The 6,322-nt window shown below is 46.7% G+C and overlaps 1 pseudogene; it reads left to right on the top strand.

Moving 5' to 3' along the window:
• Positions 1-5,241: 5,241 nt before the first annotated feature.
• LOC112473794 lies at positions 5,242-5,360 on the top strand (annotated as a pseudogene).
• The last annotated feature ends 962 nt before the right edge of the window (positions 5,361-6,322 follow it).

Below are 6,322 nucleotides of genomic sequence, written 5' to 3'. Positions count from 1 at the left end.
GTTGGAATAAAGAACGGGTGAAAAGGTACAGCTCGTACGGGGAGGAGTTTTGGGACAGGCTGCAGTCCCGGGTGGGAGCACTGAGAAGAGTAGGAGGGATGGAGGTCCCCACATCCGTGTGTTCCTGCTGTCCTGCGAACTAGCCAAGCCTCAGGCTTCCAGCAGTGCTGGCAGTCGGGTCTGGGGTACTTGGCGATGGGGAGAGGCCGGTGGGAAGAAGAAAGGGCCTGGGCCATTCTGGCTTCCACAAGACTTAAACCACATCTGCCAGGTTGTCTCACAGCATCCAAACACCAAGCAACGAGAAAGGGAGGTAGCCCCACTAGAGGCACCTGAGAGCATGAAGTCAGTGAGTCTGTCCCTTTACCCCGCAGGCACTCCCCGGTCCCCTCCCCCGAACGGCTCGGACTCCTAAACTGGCAGAGTCCACGGTCTGTATTAGCCTTTGTGCCCCTAGCACACGCACAGTGTCGAGTAAACAGCAGGTGCTCAATTAATGTATTGAGTGGGAATTAAAATTGGTTCACTTTACAGAAATTAAATTCAGAATGAGGATCAAAGAGAACCAGGATCTTGACTTAAAGCTGGTAGAGGGAACAATAATGGGAACTCACATTTAGTGAGTGTCTCTTAAATGCCTGGCATTTCACTAATTCTATTTAAAATGATACAATTTTATTATGTAAATAGTATTATATTTTAAATGCTATTAGATATTAAATAATAGTGTAATAATATAAGAACAATATTTTTCTTATATTCTGGTTGACTTAACGTGCACAGAGCGGATGAGTAATGTCTTAAAGGTTATCTAGCTAGTAATACTGATAATCGCTCATATTGAGAGCTTGCCATGAGCCAGGTGCCATGACATCATATCATTCAGACATCCCAAGAACCTTATGAGGGTGGTACTATTATAATCTGTAATGAAGCTGACCCTAGGTTCTGATGCCACTCTTATTTTGAAGCACGCATAGCCACTGGCACCCTCCCCCACCCTCCACTCTCTACAAATGCCTGGTAGGGAAGTGGGCAGAAAGAGGTCACCTGTAAGATCCTGATAAAGTGAGCAAGGACTCTCGTGAAGGACTGTTGACTTGAAGGAGGCTCTATGCAAAGACGCCCTTGGAAGTTCCCATTCTGTTTTGAGGATGCTTGGGTATAAGAGGGCAAAATGATAGCATGCGAATGGACCCAAGAAAAGAGCCGGAGAGGTAAAAATCCAAGTGCCTTTTGTTTAGCTTTGGGCAGTCCCCTCTCTTTTCAGGAAGGACACATGATTCTATGGAAAGACCCCAGGATTTAAGGCCAGACCACTGACAATTTAGATACTGGCCCTTCCACCTACCAAGTGACACTTAAACAATCTAAAGCAAAATTTCTCCATCTGGAAAAGGCGACACCCGGGCTTCCCTTGCGGGTTTCTTGGAGGGACTAAGAAAGCTGTGCGTGAATGCACAGGAAAAATCTGTGCAAAGATACGAGAGTCACAACAAACTTCGTAACAGTGTTTACTTTGGGGAGTCTGTCTAGGGGACCAAGGATTAGGGGAGAAAGAAAGGATAATGCGCAGCCATTGCCTACAGTCTGGTCCTGCTTGGCTTTTTTTATTATACATGTGAATATTATAAATTTTAAGACTGAAAAATGAAAAAATATACATATAGGCCCTCCGTAAATGACAGGCGATACAATAAGTGCCCCGAAAGGTCTGCTTCCTTCTCGAAGAAAGGAAAACCATCAAAACACACATCTGGCCCTTCCACCTACCAAGTGACACTTAAACAATCTAAAGCAAAATTTCTCCATCTGGAAAAGGCGACACCCGGGCTTCCCTTGCGGGTTTCTTGGAGGGACTAAGAAAGCTGTGCGTGAATGCACAGGAAAAATCTGTGCAAAGATACGAGAGTCACAGCAAACTTCGTAACAGTGTTTACTTTGGGGAGTCTGTCTAGGGGACCAAGGATTAGGGGAGAAAGAAAGGATAATGCGCAGCCATTGCCTACAGTCTGGTCCTGCTTGGCTTTTTTTATTATACATGTGAATATTATAAATTTTTAAGACTGAAAAATGAAAAAATATACATATAGGCCCTCCGTAAATGACAGGCGATACAATAAGTGCCCCGAAAGGTCTGCTTCCTTCTCGAAGAAAGGAAAACCATCAAAACGCACACCCTTGGAGATCTTGGGTACAGCTCACACCCAGGACCTGTGCATAAAGCAACCCCTTCTTCACTTCCTCAGACTTCCCACCATCTCCCATCCCATCCTCTGAAAACTCTCTCCCCAAAGAAGCCCCCTCAGCTTATTTGGCTAATGTATTCGCAAACTAAATTAGGGGCCCTGGCTCCCAGGGAGGTCCCCAAGCCAGTTGCCAGAAGCAGGAGATGAGATACCATCTAGTGCTCAAATCCGATTAGGTCCCACCCCCACCCCCCACCCCACATGCAAAAGCCCACTTTCTAATCAATTTTACAAAGGGCCCTCTGCAGATACCCACTAATGGTATTGAGCTGAGATCTGTAAACCAAGTCTGCAAGAAGTCTGCAGAGATAAAATGCACATGCTGTATTAAGGAGGAAGCCTGTCGCCACAGTGTCCTTCCCCTCAAAGAGAGAGGGGTGGGGGCGGAGGGAGAGTGTCCACTACAGGCAAATGCCGTCCCTACTCCAGAAACACCAGCTTCGACTTCTTCTCCTCTCAAACTAAACCTCCTTAAGTTTCCCTGTCATTTAACTTCTCCCGGCCAATAAGTGATCCAGTGACTGGTATGTTATTCTTTCTCCTCTAATCCTTGGTACGCCAGACAGCCTCCCCAAAGGTAACCACTGTTACCAAGTTTCCTGTGGACTGCGGAATTTTTTCACAGATTTTCCACGTGCATGCATACACAGCTTCCCTAACCCCTCCAAGAAACCTGCAAGGGAAGCCTGGGTGTCCCATTTTACAGATGGAGCAGTTGAGACTCAGACTGGTTTAGTACCCACTGGTGAGTGTTTTAACACCCGGCTCTGCCACTTACTACCTGCATGGCCTGGAGCATTAAGTAACCTCAGGCTATGCAACTGTAAGATAGGAATGATAACAGGGTCCATCTCAAAGGGGTAAAGAGAATATTGCCTGGTTAGAACTAAGTGTTCGATAAACATTAGCTCTTACTTCTCTACACTGCCACTCAACAATTTTTTTTGTTATTCTCCAAATATTTGATGACTTCACACTTTTAATTTGAAATGCCTTTTCCCTTTTCCTTCTTGAAGAAGCTCTCTCTGGCCAGTTTCTCTCTCCTCACTGCTCCCCCAGCACCCCGCTCATTCGACAGAAATTCACTGAGTGCCTGCTGGGTGCCAGCACTGTGCGTTGGGCGTACTCTACATACTTGTTGAATCTAGGAGCACACTGTGTTGCTCACAGAACAGCGGTTCTCAAACATCCATCTGAGTAACAGCCACTTGCAGAGCATGTTAAAGTGCAGGTTGAAGCCCAGGGATTCTGATTCAGAGTGTCTGGGGCAGAGCCTGGGCATCAAATTTCACAATCCCTCTGAGTGGTACTGATGCTACTGGTCCTCAGACTGTTCTGGGAAAAGCCCTCACCAAGAACTCACTCCTAACTTTCACTTCATTTTTTAGATAGGACATAAACCAAGAACCCATGGGCTGTCTCAAGCTGAGATGCAGTGTGGCCCAGGAGCCCATTGTTCCAAAGCCGGTGGGAGGGTGAGGGTCCGGGGCTGCCCCACTCTGAGTTGGGGGCCTAAGAGCCAGCACTGAGCAGAGCGACCACCGTAACTCTGGTTTTGGCACCCCTCGATGCTGAGTTCTAGTTTTCCCATCTCTTCTTTTTAGATGAGAAGACTGGGGAGCTTTGGGCCACAAAGGCTGCTCAGTGCACATGTGGGGTCCTGCAGGGCCACATAGCCCTGTTCACACTCGGCCTGCAGCCCTTGTTGCTGAGCGTTGATGGGGGCAGGAGTAGGTCTGGGTGCCTCTGGGAGAGCAGGGAAACCACATTACTGCCTGATGACCTTGGAACAGAGCACTGAGTTGCTGGCATTGGAGGCTGAGCAGCCTGAAGCCAGGAAGCCCAAAGTGGATGGAGGCGGCTCATTTGCTACCTTACCCAAAGCATGATGGATCCCCCAGCCTGATCTGCTTGTGCTAAGGGGCCTGTGAATTCTTTTGGTGTGGCCCCTGCCTTGGTGGCTGTTGACGCTGGACTATAGGTTCTGGCTACCCAGCCTTCTGACAGACATCAAACAGCACACCGTATCAGGTCACATATGCACTGGCACTCTGTGAGGACAGGGGATCAGGCTGCAGTCACTTATATGCAGAGCAGATTCGGGACTCTGAATCACCAGGAAGATTTGAAGGGCCATCAGGCCTTGGCCTAAAAAAGAGCTCAAAAAACCAGGTTTGCAGTTGCCACAGGTCAACTGTCCCCAGTCATTGATTCATTCTTTTGTTCATTCCACGCAAATTTATTAAGCATGCTCTATGAGGACACAACGCTGAATAAGACAGTCTCTGTTCTCAAAGCACTTAACTGATAAATGATTGGACTTTTTTTTTCTAAAAGCAAATGACGTTATCATCTAGTTTCAATCATCATTTCTCCTAAGTTTTCCCTTTAATGAAATAGATAACTTCATTTCCTAACTTTACCGTGGAAATACATACATTGAGTTAACCTGATAAAGTTGAACGAAGGAGATCCACACACCCTTTTAGAAACCTGTGTGGTGTGATAGTGGTGTTTGGATAGATTAACAGGGCTTGAAATATGGGTGCCTTTCTCCCTTTTTCCTAAGGTAAGGGGACAAGTTGAGAGTAAAGAACTCTGAGCTAGGAAAGAGTTCCAAGCCATGGTGACTAGCTGTGTGAAAGCCATGGACTTTTCCAGCCAAAACTTCCTTCTCCAGCCCATCCTCCTGCTTCTTCCCTACCCTGTAACTCCCAGGGCTGGAGCATGGTTGGTTCGTCTGTTCAGTTCTAAATACACGGAGCTTCTGGCCAGTGAATTTTTCCAAAGACCTTTACATGTTTGAAATATACAAAATAAAATTAATCCCCAAATATGAAAAGGAAAAATGTAGAATCGAAAAAAATTTAGTGTTTAATCAAATGTCCACAAAATATAACATGTCAACTTGCTTCGTGTATAGTACATTCATAAACATTTCATCACATCTAAATATAATTAGTAGGTTAGAATTTTTTAGTAAGAATTTCTGGTCTATGGCCATGCCACCCCAAACAAGCCCGATCCTGTCTGATCTCGAAAGCTAAGCGAGGTCAGGCCTGGTTAGTACTTGGATGGGAGACCACTTAGGAAGACCAGGTGCTGTAGGTGTAAAAAATAAAAAATAAGGGATTGTAAGCTGACAAGGTCCTTGCAATCTGTGAGGTCGACCAAGGGTTGCCTCGCCTAAAAAAAAAAAAAAAAAGAATTTCTGAGTTGGTTTGACGATTTCCAAGAAATCAGAGCCTATTTTAAATTCAAAAAGTTATTCGTATCCACAAAATTTCAAATAGTTTTTAATCCTTCCAAATAATTTTTATAATAAAAATTATATTAATGAGGCACATAATACGTATGCTATGAAATGGATTTGTGAAGATCTTAAAACAGCTCTGGCTGGGAGTTTGCATGGCTCTACGCTAAGCTATGAGAGCGAGCAGGGCCAGTGGCTCCAAACCAGCCTCAGTGCCCAGTGCCCCAGGATCAAGGCCCCTGGACCTTGAGTGAGAAGTGGCAATGGAGCCCAAGGGCCAATGCTGTGGACAGAATGAGGGGTCTGCCCAGCAAGGGGTGATCTGTGAGGCAGGGCACAGCCGTTCTGTCCCACTCCACCTGTATGCCCAGGAGCAGGGCCAGCCCCTGACGAGGCCAGTCCATCCATCATAGGGGAAGAGCCCAGCCTCCTGAAAAGATGCCCCCCCGCAGGCAGGTAACGAGCACCGGATGGAATACAATGCCAACCAAAGGCCAGGGCTAGGCTTGAGCATAGGGGAGAGGAAATCAGAGTTGGGCAGTTCCCCATCAAGGTCCCAGTGACACAGTGACACAGAGGGAAGGCTTGGCAGAGGAGCGGTGGTTGACAAACCCAACCACAGCAGGCACTTGAAGAGTCTAGGCTTTGTCCATTTCCCTCTCCTGTTTGTGGATGTTCACCGATGCCTCACCCCCAGGTTCACTAGGACAAATTGCCAGGCGCACTCTTCTGATCATGCCCATGAACTCAGAGTCTAAGGAGAAGCTCCCAAACTACTTCACAAGGAAACCTAGAAGGCAGTTCACCCCACCCTCTAGAC

Source organism: Pteropus alecto, unplaced genomic scaffold (assembly GCF_000325575.1).
Source record: "Pteropus alecto unplaced genomic scaffold, ASM32557v1 scaffold8, whole genome shotgun sequence".
Classification (NCBI taxonomy): Eukaryota; Metazoa; Chordata; class Mammalia; order Chiroptera; family Pteropodidae; genus Pteropus; species Pteropus alecto.
The sequence above is the reverse complement of the archived record's forward strand: the minus strand, read 5'-3'. Positions and strand labels throughout refer to the sequence as shown.